We start from the raw sequence: 17,793 nt of genomic DNA on the forward strand, positions 1-17,793 counted from the left end.
AGAGTATAAAGCATAAGGACGGAGCGGCGTCTGAAGAAGTTGACCTGCGGGCGAAACCAGGCTGCCCTTTGGGTACTTCTAGGGGCGAAGCTTCTTAAACCGCGAGTCGTGCGTTTCCGATGTATGCAGTAGCATGGCCGCGTGAATCGGGCGCGCCCGCGGCTGTGTAACACCACTGCGCGCGCCTGATTGAGGCAGCCGTAGTATTAGTAGTAGCAAGTATCTACCTCTTCTGTAGTCCTTGGAATGTCCGCTGGATGGCGGTACCTGTATATGATTAATATATGATGAATAGATGAGATGGCGATTCTTGGAGTGTTCACTAAATAGACGGACGGATGGGTGTATGGACGGTCTGACGGACGCACGCACTGACGAACGGAAGGAAGAACAAACGACCGAACGGAAGCATGGACTGACTGACGGACGCTTCGCCACATTCATCATCGCTCTCTCGGTTGATGGATGGATGGATGGAAAAACTTTATTTCGTCAGAAAGCAACTGAGGATGATTCCGTGTTAGATGGCCATCAAACCAAGGTTGGCGGCGACCTGTGTGGCCCACTCCATGACCCTTAACTGGACGACTGGGTCTGAGCTGGTCAACACGGCCTCCCAGTGCTCAAGAGAGGAATCACGCATAATATCCACCGGCGGCGGCACTATGCTACATTCCCAAAGTATCTACTGTGATTTTTTTCTTTTGTCGCGCTGAATGCTATGTGACAGCTAACTATGACATTTTTCTCAGGTCAAAATACACCACGCTTCTGTTTTATAATACGATTAACCCTCTGATGTGGCCAGTAGCCGCACTCTCTGAAATAAGATAGCAGAGTTTGTGTACCCATATGTGCCACATAAAAATCCCAGTGTCCAGCATACTGTACATGGTTCTTCTGGGGAAACAGTTGTACTTACAGCCTTGCTTTTCAATAGTCTGTTAGTTAGAAAACACATTAAACACTTTCGTTCTACCCTAGAAAATTTCGGGCGCACAAGGGTTATATCCACATCATAAAGCATGTACAGACGTTTTTCTACGTAATTTTGTTAATTTAGTAACTACTGCTAAGATGACGATGTTCCTAATGAATTTCCATAACAATAGACTCTGTCACATTGCGCATATATAGACTCTAATGGGGCAGGATGACCTTAGGAGGCTTCAGCGGAATGTACTGATAAATGCTTGTAGTTTAGAAAGTGCGATTAGTAAGACCAGAAAAACGCAGGAGAGACTAACAAACATGCAAGGGAAACGTTTACGAGCATGGGAACAGATACCCTATCACATGCAATTTGTGATCATTGTGAAATGAATCGGCGTTGTGACTAGTTTTATGACTACCTGTTTCTGCAAAGTGCGGCGCACGCTCATGGTCCGTTTTATGTCTGGCTGATCATAAAGGTCTGTGCTACCCCCACATGTAGGATATTGCATTCATAACCACTGTTAAGTTACCAGATTTTTTGCATGGACTCTATGTACGTTATTTTATGTATGCATTCTATGTAGCTACACTGCAGTGATTACTAGTTAGGGCTAACGTTCATTTTATGAATACAGAAGACATCTTGGCTGAATGCACCTAAATCTGACTGTCTATCCCGCAATCTTCTGGATCCTGCCAATTTGTCAGTGCATGATTCTGAAGCCTTTTTGTTTGGCCATAAACGAGTTCACCAGCTTATGCCATGAATAACTCTGTGATTACGACCTCAGAACTGTAACCACCATCTATATCTATACCACGTGGTCCCGTACCTTCATTACTCTGTGCTGCGATATGAAATTCTTTAGGAACGCCACACGAGTTCCGAAGGCCCCTAGCTGCTACTAGTAGTGCCTGTTCCACTGTTCATGAACAGTTTAATGACGCCCTCACCACCTAACATCTCGGAACAACCCGCACGTATGGTCACGTACGTATGGCGTCTATTCTTCGGGACATACCTCACCGTCCTGCCCAGCGCTACGTTGCTGCGTGTTATTCCTACCAGCGCGAAGAGAATCCCGCTTTTCCGTCAGGTTATGCTCTTGAACCTATCTACAGCCCAACTATGCTCTTGTGCCACGTTGGACAAAATCTTGTTAGACCATTTCCGATGGCTCTGACTGGAAACAAGTGGATTGGTGTAGTTAGTAAACCACGCATCACGAAACGCTATCAGGCGGACACAACTGACCAGCTGTGCCACTGACGTCACGGACTTCTTGCTTCCAGGCAATATTAGATGTGAAGTAGCTAATGACGGCGTTCAATACAGCGTGCGGTGCAGCCACTCTTACTGCGCATGCGCAGCAGATTGGCCAAGAACTACTTGAACGCTTTAATGCACTAGCGCGTTCTGGTGTGTGTAAAATGCTGGGTAGGACGCTGTGGCATCTCGCCCTCACACTTTCTCAGCAATCATGTGCTGGCGTCTGGAAACGAGATTCTGCAGACGTGCGTTGAACCAACGCGTTGTATGAGAGTCAGAACGTGCTGGCACGCGCTAGCGCGTTCGAGCCTGCGTAAGTGGCTGTGTAAGAAGCTGTGGCCTCTCCTCCTTACACTCTCTCAGCAATCACGTGATTCTGTCGGGCAACCCACGTGCTTCCGCGTTGCATGGCTTTGAACGCGCGTGGCGTGCTCCAAGAGTTTGGGACGAGTAACAGCAACAGAAACTACAGTGAATTCATGGTGTGCTCCTCCTGCAAGGACACATTTACATCGGGCAAGGTGCCTGCGACGAACGGAGCTTTAAGTCGACTCATGCGCTGCTTCGCGTGCTACTCATGGTTTTCTTTAGTGGGAGATGGCTTAATTTTTTAGGGGCGAAGCTCTTTATAGCAGCACCTGTTCGTACCTCGTAGCCGTTTTAGTGTGTAACAAGTATAACATTTTATTTCCAAGGTTGTGCCGGTGAGAGATTTCTTCTGTGCGTTGTTGAACAATAAAAAAAGTGCTCATTGTACATGCCAATGGCTGCTAAGGGGGAATGAGAGACAAGAGCATTCGGCTTTTAGTTAACGCGCACGCTGCAATTCCCATTAGCAGCCATTGGCATGTACATTAAGCACTATCGAACAAGAAAGTGTTGCTACATTATACTCGCTGTAACCTCTTTAGTTTTAGAAAGGTTTAGCGAGCGTTGAGCCACAGGGCCATGAATACAATGAACTAGTATATACCTTGAATCAATCAAACAATCAGTTTATTATCATGTCATAAAAGGATGTTACAGGGAGTAAAATATACGGACGATGGTCCCAAAGTACAAGACTGCAACGGGACCCTCCCGGTTAAAGGTGGTTGAAGGTGGGAAGTAGATACAAAGCGCAAGCAGTAAGAAAGTAAAAGGCGAATTCTACTGTCTCTCATTTTCCCTTAGCAGCCATTGGCATGTACATTGAGCACTGTCTGACAAGAAAAGGTTGCTACGTTATATTCGCTGAGTGTAACCTCCTTAGTTTTAGAAAGGTTTAGCGAGCGTTGGGCCGCAGTGCCACCAATAAAGTGAACTAGTATATAGCATGAAGTCGAGGTCGTTAAAGGTGGGAAGTAGACCCGACGCGCAAGCCGTAAAAAAGTGTGCGTGTGCCACCTCTCGTTTAGTCCTTAGAATGTCCGCTGGATGGCGGTGCTTCTATATGGGCAATATATGATGAAAATATGCGAGATGGTGGTACTTTGAGTGTTGAATAGATGGACGAACGGACACACAACCAGATGCAAGGGTGGACGCATGAACGGACGCAGGGGCGGATGCATGGACGAACGCAGGGACGGATGCACGAACAGACTCACGCACGGACGGGCGGATGGACGCATGGACAGACGGAAGCAAGAACGAATGGACGGACGAATGCTTCGCCCCACTCTCCATCATTCACTTCGTGGATATGCTGCCATTTTTTTTATCCACCTCAGCGTTTCACTTCAGCTACTGGTCACCCGTGGAGGCTCATTTATTTCGAAGATCTTGGAGAGCAATGTGCGTTCGTATGCCACACGCCACAAGCTGCACACCACTGCCAGCCACCCGTAAAGAAATAAACCCACAGAGCGCTTCAATCGAAAGCTCGACTACATTGTCTTCGTGTACGTTTTCGCAGGTCAAGGTTGGTATAAAACGTTGTCTTATGTTAGATTCTCTTATAATTGTTCACGCCGTGACAACGCTGCCTTTTCGTCTTTCTGTGTATTGCTTGGCTGCATTTTCGCGTTACTCACGAGACTCTTCTACCATTAACTACGTACAGTCACGCGTGATATGAATGTTATCGCAGAATACTTTACAGCGTAACGGTTTGGATACAAACAGAGAAGGGACACAACTATCCCGTTATACTGTAAAACATTTTACAATGAACATTAACCAACTTGCCGAACTGATAATTCTGCTTCATTAAAGTTATCACGCAAGCGGTGGCCGGCCTAACATAGCCAGAGCCGAGCCACCATTACACAGCAGCAAATATTAAGAATGCGTATTCTTCTCTTCCTCGCTGACTGTTTCTTGCTAACAATCACCTGTACAATTAACGATACATCATCTATCTCAGTTTTAGTCTTAATTTTTTTGCGATCGAGTTCATTCTTCATGGTTTTTAATTGACGTGGATGGGAACGAGTTTACTGAGAAAATGTGGTATATTAAGTACTTGGTGCTGTTTCTTTTAGGCGCTTTTCTGAGTAGGATCGCAACTTGAAGACCAGCAAAAAGAATGCGATAAGCTTGCTTGGTACCGCCCTCTCGAGAAAAAACTATTCTGTGACGTGATGCCAATGTAGTTCAATGTCAATGCTCATTCCATGACCTTCAAATGGCACTCGCATGTACACTCTCAACGAGTATACGCTCGTGTTGTAACTGCTTGCGCTCAACAAGCTCAAGAGATCACACGGGATAGTCTTTCTGCCTTCCAGCTCTCTCAAAATACCCGCTACGACAGCCATCAAAGCTTTTTTCTATTCTCCAGCCTCTTTGGTTCTTCTTTGGGCACATTGCACACCAAATTGAGCTGTTAACTAAGCGTCTCTTTCGCTACTCGAGCGATTACATGGTCTTTCACCAACTCATCGAGGTCGCACTCGATATCACGCCGCTGTAGAGTAGCTCGCATCACTGTGTACCTTCTACTGATACCACACACAACTAACTCTAGCCATACTTCTCCGTACTCGAGTCTGGCCTCTTTAAGTGCTGATACAGCGCCATCAGTGGAAGGGTTAATATATTACACGCCATGAGGGAAAACAGGTAACCAGAAACACTATGACGACTACGAATGAAATGACACTCGTCTTGTTGCTGTTCCACCATGCTAGAAGCAGCGGCATCTATCTCTGTATATTTTATGAACACATTTCTTTCTTCGAATGTGTCATCTCTTCACTTAATATGGGCAACATAGCAAGGATTATGTAAAGTGATGCATTACTTGATCACCTACAGTTGTCTAGTGGCCAAGGCAGTCGACTTGCGGGAGCGAATCTCGGCCACAGCGGTGACATTTTTTGTGGAGGCTAAAACGTTCGACGTCCGTGTGCTTGTATATAGGTGCACGTTAAAGAACCCCAGGTGGTCGAAATTTCTGAGAGACAACAGCGTCTCTCATAATCATATGGTGGTTTGCGAGGTTAAACAACAGTTTTCATTTTCATTATTTGTTAAAACTAACATTTCTTATTAAAGTATTTTATGCCTTATTAAATCCGGTGATCCGTGCTATCCTAAGTGCTTTTTATTAGAGCACAATACTTTAGGTGCAGAATGACACTTTTCTTGCAGTATACAGGCAGGCTTTTTGCACGAAAAATAAACCGAGCAAGCAAAGAGGCACAGAAAAGCGGTGAAAATAGGTTGTGTTCAATAAAGTCATTTTAGTTTTCTTGAGAAGCAAGCGTAGATCTAGCTGCTGTACATATGCGAGTGCTGAAAGCGCTGCGTTCCTTTCTAGAGACGTTCCCACTGCCTCGAAAGTGCACCCTCGAGCCGTATTTCTTTCCACTCGCTTCACACGCTAGAACCTACGCTTTGCCCCTTGCATAAATCTCTATTAAAATGACAACCGTGTCCGTATACACTCACGCTCAATACAAGGATGCGCAGAAACAGCTCACTGCCACACTGTCACACCTTACGCGATAAATCTACGACCTGCTGATAAAAAGAGGCGATGAAAGAGCTGAAAAAATGCGAGAGAAAGCAAAAAAAGGAAAGCACGTACGTAAGCGTACAAGTCTACCTGCTCTCAGAAACCCATAAACGACTTCGTAGATACAAAGTGCAGTTGCATTTACGTCAGAAGGAGCGACCTGGCAAGCACAAAATGCGTGGTAACGGTGCAGCTCCAAAAAGGCGCAAGGTGTCTACAGGCGGGCTCTTTTTCTCTTCACGCTTTCTCTTTTCTTGCGTGCTTCGCAGTACATGAAAGAAGTCATATGGGACCGTAAAGCGCTCTATAGATGTTGTGAGCTCGAAAGAAATGTAGACTCCACAATAACTCGTTCTTGGTGCTGATGCTGTCGAACATAAGTGTGCTTAGAGCTACAGAGCAGTAGGTCGAGCTATAGTTAACACTCATTGGTTCAGAGAAAACTCTTTAAGCCGCTTGGGTAAGAAAACTTGAGGAAGCCATAAATGAGTGGCGCGTATTATTAATTGTTCGAATGTACCATAGTAAACGTGCTTGCTTGATTAAAGTCTTGGAGGGAAACTGAGAAGTTACGTCAGTGTTTTTCATTTAACAGTTGTAACTCAGACATGATGGACGAATGCGCATTTTGTGTAACATCTCAATGTAAGACTAATACCATGACAGTGTGTTTTGGCTTTAAATACCAATAGTATAAGTGATCGGTTCGTGAATCTATCGAAATTTAAAGTATGAATTGATTTACGTCTCAGCCAGAATTAAACTACCATAAATCACAAAACTAAAGTTTGTGCGCATGCTTAGGCACCACGTGAGGAAGCAAGTACAATTTCATCAAACACCGCCATTAGTTTTCAACCAAAAAAACAGCGTCGCAAACTTAATTACTCCTACAAGAACTATCATACATAAGAAAGGAGATGACAAGCACTTAAGGAATTACAGGCCGACGAGCCAGCTCGCCGTAGTATACAAGCTATTTACAAAAGTAATTGCTAACAGAGTTAAGAAAACATTAGAATTCAATCAACCAAAAGAACAACCAGGATTTCGAACAGACTACTCAACAACCAACCACATTCATACTATCAGTCAGGTAATAGAGAAATGCTCAGAATATAACCAATCACTATATATATCCTTCATTGATTACGAGAAGGCGTTTGATTCAGTAGAAGTATCAGCAGCCATGCAGACACTGCGGAATCAGTGCGTTGATGAAGCATATATAAACATCCTGGAAGAAATCCAACCGGGATTACCTGCTACCATATTGCTTCATAAAGAAAGCAACAGAATATCATTCAAGAAGAGTGTGAGGCAGGGGGATACAATCTCCTCAATGCTACTTACAGCGTGCTTACAGGAGTTTTTTAGAGGCCTAGAATGGGAACAGCTAGGGATAAGAGTTAATGGAGAGTACCTTAGTAACCTGCGCTTCACCGATGACATTGTATTGTTAAGTAACTCAGAGGACGAATTGCAACTCATGATTATGAGGTTAGACAAGGAGAGCAGAGAGCTGATTCTTAAAATTATTCTCCAAGAACGAAAGTAATGTACAACAACCTCGGAAAAGAGCAGTGCTTTGAGATAGGTAATAGTGCACTTCAAGTTCTAAAAGACTATGTATACTTAGGGCAGGTAATAACCACGGAGCCGAACCACGAGACTGAAGTAACTAGAAGAATAAGAATGGGGTGGAGCACATCTGGCAAGCTCTCTCAAAATATGACAGGTAGATTGCCACTATCCCTCAAGAGGAAGGTATATAACAGCTGTATCCTGCCGGTACTTAGCTACGGAGCAGAAGCATGGAGACTTACAAAGAGCGTTCAGCTTAAATTGAGGACGACGCAGCGAACAATGGAAAAAAAAATGGTAGGTGTAACCTTAATAGACAAGAAGAGAGCAGAGTGGATTAGGGAACAAACGGGGGTTAAGAATATAATAGTTGAAATCGAGAAAAATAAATGGGCATGGGCCGCGCATGTAGCGCGCAGACAGGTCAACCACTGGTCTAAGGATAACTAAATGGACTCCCAGAAAACGCAAGAGAGTTAAAGGGAGACAGAAGGTTAGGTGGGCAGATGAGATTAAGAAGTTCGCGGGTAAAAATTGGCAGCAGCAAGCACAAGACCGAGTTAACTGGTGGAACGTGGGAGAGGCCTTTGTCCTGCAGTGGACGTAGTCTGGCTGATGATGATCATGATGACAAAAATAATCAGAGGCTGCGCAGCAAAGTCGTAATTAAAGCGTTATTATGGCACGTTTCTTTATGATTTCTTTCTTTTTTGGCTACACCAATGTACAAACAGTTTTACATGTACAGTCTAGATTTGACATTCTGTAAGAAATATGGATACACCTTCTCATTGTTTTTGGTTGGCGAAAACACCATCCTCATGCGCAAAAGAAAACAAGCCTCATAGCATGTGGAGAACTGGCAATGGAGTATTGGGTGAGCTGTAACTGGCACTTCAGTGAGGTGTGATGGCGGCATCTGATTGAAGCCAGTCCCTCGCTACGCTCACCCACTCATGACATCTTCAAAAAGCTTTAAAACTAACCCGACACGCATTATTCGGATGTAGCTCAGGCACGAAATGTGATAGTAGTTTGTGTATAGTGTTATTTCGGCTCAGCTGGTTGTTTCAAATGAACGCATATTCTTAGATCAATTAAATAGGGGGTTTTGCGCGCCGACTTCAAGATAACGCCAGAATGTTTCTCAAAATGACGTAGGTTTTAATATAGATTAGCAGTTTTGTGGGCAGTAAACCCCTAATTTTTCGCCATCATCGTCGCCGTCAAGTTTCTAGTAAAGTCTAAGTAGATGACGCTGCTCTACGCTTCACTGCGCTGCTACACCATATTTTAGTGTGTGGCAAGCTGCATATTAGGAACGCCAGGGCAAGCTATTCGAGAATTGAAGTATCGCTCAAAGGACGCAGATTTTTTAGCGATGCTCACACTTTCCTTCATTTTGTGTACTCTTCTGATGTCTCACCCCGAAATGAATTTGCATTGACACAATAATGTCTTACCGATGATCCCCTAAACGCACACTAGTTCAGATCTTTGCAGAAAGACAGGCGAATCACTGTTCTTTGACTTCCTAAAATTTTTGAGTCGAGTGCAACCACATAATCTGTTCTTTACGCTAACAACCTTCTTACTTAGGTTGTCACATGAAGTTGTCACATATTGACAGCAGTATTTCCGCTAGTCATTCTCAAGGCTGTGAAACTCGTGGCTGAAGTCATAGACAGTCAAGAATGTGCAATGATTTTCTCACTACAAATCAGCTATTAACACGCTCTCTTAAAGTTTCCAATACATTTGTCCCCATTTCACTGTGAATTTATTTCTATCCTAATGCTTCTGCGGTATAGTAAAAGAAATATCTATTACACTCCTTACCGTTGAGGCACTGTGAATGGTGTCAAGTGGCCTATTGAGCCAGTCAAGAACTTTATTAAAATGTCCTGAAGAGTTTAAGCCACCAGTGTGTTCACGAGGGATAAACTAGCAGCAGCTACTGGAGGCGATGCCAGAGTCGGGGCGGGAACGTGGTGGCATTCCGTCAGTTCGTGGGCCCTCTATACTGCCTTCAGTTGGTCTCAGAGATTGGGGATCTTGAGTACTTCTTCCCAGTCGGACTCATTGTTTAGAGGTCCCTGAGGTAAAGCGGGACTATACCAGAGCATGTGTTCAAATGAACAGTTCACTTCTGTGCAGTGTGGGCATTGTGGATTTATTTCCGAGTTGTAATTGGATTTATTTACGAGTTGGGCTTGGTCAGCCCCCTGGTGGGGGCAATCTGGTTTGTAGCATGCGGAAGGCTATCTCTTGCGCGCGTTCAAGCTCTGCATGTGGTAAAAGGTATTGACGTTTGTCGTTTTGGTAATGGAAGGTAATTTCGTGGAAGCTGAGTAAAGGGTGAATAAACAGTTTGTCTTGGCCCAGCTCTTTGGTGACTGATTCAACGTCACGGTGGGTAAGCTCTCGCTTTCGGTCATGAGCCATTTCGTTAAGTTCAGATGCTGTGGGTGGACATCTTCACCCATGTGGGCAGGGAAGCAAGATAGGTAGCGCTAGCTTAATTATTTGTTTGTAAAATGTGGCCTGTTTCTCGAGCGATTTTTCCGGTTTCATAAGCTCGAAGGGCGGCGCGAGAGTCTGTGAAAACATTAGCCCATTCACATTTATATATTCAAAGAAAACAAGAACGAGCCAGCTTTCTCACGTGTAACACCACTCTATTAAGAAAGAAAACGCTTAACAAGAGCTATCCGCTACTAATTCCACCGGCTGCCGCAACACCAACAAAAGCGCAGCAAAGACTTGCAGAATGCTGCAGATTTTCGCTATTTAGATGAAACCCAAGTTACTAATAATCTTAATTGTGATAAAGGAGCTGTTTTGGTTGAGATAATATCTGTGATAAGCTCTGCTGCCAAATTTGTGATTTTGATGATAATGGTGCATGGAAAGTGCCTGGTGGAAGCTAAAATACGACCTGTCAAGGCTAGCAAAAACAAATATGGAACACTTCATCTCACTCTGCCTCTCTTCTTGGCTGTTTTTGTATTGTTATCACCATAAACTTGTTTGCTTAAAATAGAGCTGCCTGTGGGAAGAATACAGAGTCTTTAAACCGACAGCCGGTGCTTTAGGCAGCCACATTATTATTTTATTATGTGTAATGAGCTCACTCGGGGTCTGGACCGTGGGATAAATAACCCTGTACCTCACAACTTTTCGGCAGTGGGCTATCATTTAGTGCTACCTCTGACATTTTCCGGTAACATAAAACAGAGCTGCTACATAATAGTAAAGAAGGTACCGCCGGCCTTAATCTTTTTGCTTAGCTACATATGGCTGTGTGAAGCCACCAATTATGGTTTGGATAGTGCCGCCTGATTTGGTTGCCCATTCACTGCGAAGCCTCGGTGTGATGTTTCTTTAAACTATAATTTTATACAACAAATTTCGCCCCAGAATTGGCCGGTAGATGGTAATCATCTGGTAGATGGTAATGATAGTTTGTTTAAGCGTTTGCGTTGTTAAAAAATATTGTCATCCATATACAGTTGTAAAGCGCCATTATTATTTCTTCCAGTAAAATGAATTGCTTTCGCGATAGCGGCTGGAAGTGTGGCTTTTGAGCAAGCCACATATTATAAGTCATCAATGCGTTTGAAATGGGGCGCTTGAAATTCTGGACATAGTTTCTTCCTGGGTTACACTATATTTAAAAAATAACCAAGGCAGGCATAGCGGATGGAAATGTTTTAGGCCAAGGAGATGTTGAACATTTATTCATTATATTCTACTGGATCACTCCCGAGGGCCGGCGGAAAGAAGCACAATAGTGCGTCTCCCCGCTAAAAGGTGGCATTTAGCCGTCGCAGATTACTCGGCGTCATTTGCGCCAACTTACGGAAGTGTGCACTTGGTTCCTAGACGTCAAACCATCATATTAGCCTTCGCCCAACGCCACACACTTTAGCAAAACAGGCCCTCACTTACTGCCTCGTTTAAGGTTGAGTCGCAGAGGGGATAGAATACTTCGTAATTTCATTTTAAAGTAAGTCATCTTGTTCACAATATAGAACATAGGTAGAAGGGCGTGGTATTGATACCTATCATAAGGGCGGCAAGAGTTTCAGAAACATTCACGGCATTTTGTCCCCTGTAGGTAAAGTTGTTTTTTGCGCAAATGAGGATCGCAACTCCGCGCACGATGACAATCCCGTTGCCGACTCGGCTGGGAAAACCATTGCGCATGTGAATGGTCGGCACAACACACTACACTATAATGACCATTCGCTGTTTTGTCTCTTCAACATAGAAAAAAAACCCAACAAGTGACCCAGTCCTTCTTGGCGTGCTCATTAGTGAAGCTCCACTATTTTTAATGAAGCTGCCTGCTAGATAGACATACAAGTGTACGTTTCACCAACTCCCCGATGCATCAATGCGTTTCTGTGGTTGTTTTTTTTTTTTTTGCTTTGGTGGGCTCGTTCACACAACATCACGAAATACTGCATCTGTGCGGTTCTCTTGGTCCACAAGTAAACATGTATATTTAGTACTTAATGAAACGGCGAACTCAAAACCACACTCTTTTGGCAGCTACTTCACAAAACAGTGGCCTAAATATTTCAATTGTTTGCAAAGTCAGAATTTCAGAAAATTTCACTTTAAAACTGCACCTCCTCAAAAGCATGAATAAATAGTGCGTTTTCTGTCATCTTTGATGGAAGATGTTTCTACCGGAGCGACAGAAGACTCAGAAGACTTATGTGCACTCACAATATTTCAGATTGCTGAAAGTTTTGGGCTATCCTCTTACCCGTATACCTCAAAGATCTTTTGATTTCGCGTTCACAAAAAGAAATGACCATTCATTTTTGTGTATAGCGAGAATTTATCATACGTCCCATTCTTTTATGAAAGTATCAGAGAACGCAAATACTGATTTGGAGGACGCTCTTGCGCCATGCCTCTCGAACTATTATTTGGGTATTCATTTTAAAAATGGTGGCGTACAACAATCTTCATCGCAGTCTATGCAGCAGTCGTCGTAGTTCGGTCAAGCCAACAGTAACCTTCATAGTGCTCGATAGCATGACGTGGTGACTCTTTCCCTTTAGAATAGCTACATATCAAACATCTGCATTGTTAAGTCTACACAAACTAGCTAGAAGCACATTCTATGCCAAACACAAACTTGCCCACTTGCCACCGGCAACAAAGCCAGAAAGACCAATTCGGCAGTGAAAGAAAACGAATGAGTGGGAAGCAACTATATAGCCGAAGTAAGCATTCATGCAGTGATGACTGTTGTGACGTAAGTCGGGTGAACTGATTGCGTGCTCACAAGCTACTATTACCTGTGTATGCGCCAAGCAATAGCGTATGTATATATAGAGGCCAAAGTATCGTGTGGGGGTGGTTTTTTTCTGTTCGGCCTTCTGGTGTTGAGCCTGAAAGTGTGTGCCTTGAAAATTGAAGCCTTCTACTCTGTTCCCTGGGTCTGTCTACAACAGACAAAAAAAAATCTCGGAGGACTCTTTAGCTTACCAATCAAGAGTGGAGCATGTAGGATAATCGAGCCCTGCGCGTGTGACCTTCTGAACTGCTAGCGTAGCTTCGGTGCAAGCCTCAACCGTGCTGTTAGGAAACCAACGACTGCGTATGCAACATTCACGGTTCCAAGGTATCTAAAAAATTGACTGCAGATCCACGAGGTGAATGATGATAAAATTGGGCGAAGCTCCTGGAAGTAATACCGTGAAATTTTCTTTCGTTACTTCGCCTGGCGATATGCGCGCTTCCTCGCCGCTTCCCATTATCGAACGTTTTCGAGATTTTCTTTGCGACGTTTACGTGCTGCCTCGGCCTCTCGTTCCCGTACGGAAGGATCTTGCCGATTCTGACGTGCCGCTGCAGCATCTTGTTCACGTATGGTGGGATCTTGCCGACGCTGCCTTGTTGATGTGGCTTCTTGTTCTCGTACAGCAAGATCTTGCCGACGCTGCCTTGCTGATGTGGCATCTCGTTCCCGTACGGAAGTGTCTTGCCGGCGCTGACGTGCCGCTGGAGCTTCTTGTTCACGTACGGCGGGATCTTGCCGACGCTACCTTGCTGATGTGGCTTCTTGTTCTCGTACAGCAGGATCTTGCCGGCGCTGCCTTGCTGATGTGGCATCTCGTTCCCGTACGGAAGGGTCTTGTCGACGCTGGCGTGCCGCTGGAGCTTCTTGTTCACGTACGGCGGGATCTTGCCGACGCTGCATTGCTGATGTGGCTTCTTGTTCCCGCACAGCAGGATCTTGCTGACGCTGCCTTGCTGATGTGGCATCTCGTTCCCGTACGGAAGGGTCTTGCCGACGCTGACGTGCCGTTGGAGCTTCTTGTTCACGTACGGCGGGATCTTGCCGACGCTGCCTTGCTGATGTGGCTTCTTGTTCCCGCACAGCAGGATCTTGCTGACGCTGCCTTGCTGATGTAGCATCTCGTTTCCGTACGGAAGGGTCTTGCCCACGCTGGCGTGCCGCTGGAGCTTCTTGTTCACGTACGGCGGGATCTTGCCGACGCTGCCTTGCTGATGTGGCTTCTTGTTCCCGCACAGCAGGATCTTGCCGACGCTGCTTTGCTGATGTGGCCTCTCGTTCCCGTACAGAAGGGTCTTGCCGACAATGACGTGCCGCTGCAGCTTCTTGTTCACGTACGGCGGGATCTTGCCGACGCTGGCTTGCTGATGTGGCTTCTTGTTCCCGCACAGCAGGATCTTGCTGACGCTGCCTTGCTGATGTAGCATCTCGTTTCCGTACGGAAGGGTCTTGCCCACGCTGGCGTGCCGCTGGAGCTTCTTGTTCACGTACGGCGGGATCTTGCCGACGCTGCCTTGCTGATGTGGCTTCTTGTTCCCGCACAGCAGGATATTGCCGACGCTGCCTTGCTGATGTGTCTTCTTGTTCCCGTACAGCAGGATCTTGGCGGCGACGTCACGCAGCTTCCCGGCGCACTTCTGTTTCGGGTGCTCTCACTTCAGGGTCCTGCCTGCGAGCGCGCGCCACCGCTGTCCTGTGCGCCCGCCATTCGACATCCTTATCCATACGAGCATTGGCAACTACAAACCTGTATCGACATGGTTTTGATTGTAAAACCATTCCTTTAGAAAACAGCTGGCGTCTTTCGTTAAGCAGCTAGCGTCTTCTTTTTGTTTTGCTTTTATAAACATCTGGCCGTTTCGTTGGTTTAATCAATCAACGGCGTTTTGAAAAATTTTTTATTGTTTATTTACGCACAGGAGAAATCTCAACAGGCACTACCTTGGAGGTAAACAATGGCTGCTACTGGGAATGAGAGACAGCAGAAGTCGGCTTTTAACACTTCTACTTCTACTTACGTTTCCTACTGGAATATGCCAATGGCTGCTAATGGGGAATGAGAGAAAGAAGAATTCGACTTTTAGTCAACGCGCACACTACAATTTTTTTTATTGTTCAACAACGCACAGGAGAAATCTCCCACCGGCACTACCTTGGAGGTCAAAGCGTAGGACTGGTTACACACTACGACTACAACTACGATTACGAGACACGAACCAGTGCCACTATAAGGATCTTCGCCCCTAAAGAAGCCTACCGCAAGTACGGCGGTTAAGCGCCCAATACACCATATTTTTTCGGGGCGAAGCTCCGTATGCCGTAGGTCGTGCGTCCGCGATATATGTTGTAGTAGTAGTCTTCGTCGTCGTAGCAGTAGCAGGTAGCCAATTCCAGGTCCGGACTAGAGGAGCAGCACTCGCGCACCCTTTTTAATTGAGGAGGAGATTCGCGCACGTAATTCATAAACAAAAAGATAGTTGTTTCTGATGAAATAACTACCAGATACGAGTATTGGTGACCTATTATTCAATAAAATCTGCCTTGAATTGATGTTACCTGAAAAAAAAACTAGTATCAGATGGACGCGCATTGAGCACTATCTGACCAGAAAGGACTGCCACGTTAGACTCGTTGGCGTAACTGCCTTGGTTTTACCAAGGGTTAGCGAGGGTTGAACCGCGGTGCTATGAATATAGTGAATCCATATATAGCCATGAACTAGACATGGTGAAACGTGGGAAGTAGACACGAAGCGCAGGGCGTAAGAAAGTGTGCCAGTGCCACCTTTCGATAAGTCCTTGGAATGTTCACTGGATGACAATACTTTTATAAGTTGAAGATATGAAAAGATGTGATATGGTGGTACTTGGAGTGTTCACTAGATGTATGCGAGGATGGGCGGACGGACAGACAGACAGATGCACGGGTGGACGCACCGATGGACGGACGTACGGATGAATGCTGGGACGGACGCAAGGATGGACGCACATACGGACGGAAGCTAGAAAGAATGGATGGATGAACGCTTCGCCCCGCTCATCATCATGCACTCCATGGATACGCTGGGATTTATTTTTACTTTTGCAAATCACTGAAGGCAGCATGCGAATTTGCTTAGCTTCTCTTTTTGTTAATGATTTTGCAGCTGATGTGAAATAAATACAACTCAGTGGCAAGGGGTGGATTTTCAGAGAGAGAGAGAGAAAGAGAGAGAGAGAGATTAACTTTATTCAAACATATACTGAGGAGGCTGAGAAGGGCCATTCCGACCCTTAATTCAACCTGGAAGCTCCGCCCAGGATGGCACTGTCAACCGAAGGCTTGTAGCGATGTCCCGGGCCCTCTGCACCACCTGTAGGTGCTGCTTGTATTCATTGCTCTTGACGGCTTCCTGCCAAGCCTCTTGGGTAGTCAGTTGCGCGGCGATGTGAGTAGGACACAGCCAAAGCATGTGTTCGAAATTGCAATAGGGATGGTTGCAAAGGGAGCATGTGAGTGGTGTGTCGTGGTCGACTCTGTGTAAGGTGGATAGTGTTATGTACGTACGTGTTTGCAATCTTCTTAAAGTAAGAGCTTGTGCTTTGTTAAGTTTTAGGTGCGGTGCTGGGAAGGCACGTATTTGTCCCCGGTAATGTGAAGTGATATCGTCGAATGGAGTGTTTTGTCCTGGCTGCAGAGATTATTATACCGGTCACTCATTGATGGTCGTTGTCCTTGGCGCGGTGAGTTTTCAAAACACCTACTCATTGGAATGCGCATGTTTTCAAGCCTGGCGTGGTTTTACGCTTCTGCCACGTGATTTTGCATGCGTTGAGGAGAGTCCTTTAACTGCACGGCGATTCCATAGAGCTTTTTTATTGTAGCAGTATTCAGCAATGCCAAGGACCTAGAAAGGAAATGTCACCAAAGACTGCATTCTAAAAGTATATTACAGCATTGCATTTCATGAGTTGTGGAAGCTAGCCGTGTTCAAACTTTAGTTTTTTGTTAAAAGTACAATATCTTTACAGTAATTTGTACAAAATATGAAGCGACCACACCGTTGTGCCTGTGTGCTTCTCTGAATGCAGGCTTTTCGTGAAGTTTGCATTTTTATCAACAAGAGGATGGCAAAGGACATAACACTTGTTTTGGTTGGTACGATATAACGTAAGCTATGAAAATTTAAATCAAGCTTCTATTTAAAAGCCCTTTGCATGACCTCCCTAAAATTATGACGTCTTAACAGCCAATAAAATATCGTTTTATTGGTTAGAAACATCGCTGAGGTGACAAATAATTAAAGAGACAAAAAACTTTTGGTGCTTAGGCAGACTTTTTGAAGTAGTGTTTCTGTTTGCGCTTCGTAGAAACGTTCCTTGGTTCTTTGCTAAATAGATATTTTCTTCATGCGTAAAATCACGATATCCCCAGGTACTTATTATATAGAAAGTGGTACAATGGGGCTGGACATTGTATACGTAATAAATATCGATATAGATATTTTCTCGAGATAAATTTGAAATACTCAACGAAAAATACGGCTATGGGAAGACGCACGGACTCGTACACTTCGTGCATAAATCTTTGCAGGTAAGGGAGAGAAGCAGAATCAGTAGCCTACTAAATTTTGTAAAACATTAGTGAAATTCACCTTTAAGAACGTTTGCAACAGCGGAAAGGCAGTGCCAAAGTTAGAAAAAAAAGGAACACCTGGTCACAGCTGTCTAAGAATGAGGTGCAACCATCCCAAGGTCACGT

Source organism: Rhipicephalus microplus, chromosome 5, assembly GCF_043290135.1.
Source record: "Rhipicephalus microplus isolate Deutch F79 chromosome 5, USDA_Rmic, whole genome shotgun sequence".
Lineage (NCBI taxonomy): Eukaryota > Metazoa > Arthropoda > Arachnida > Ixodida > Ixodidae > Rhipicephalus > Rhipicephalus microplus.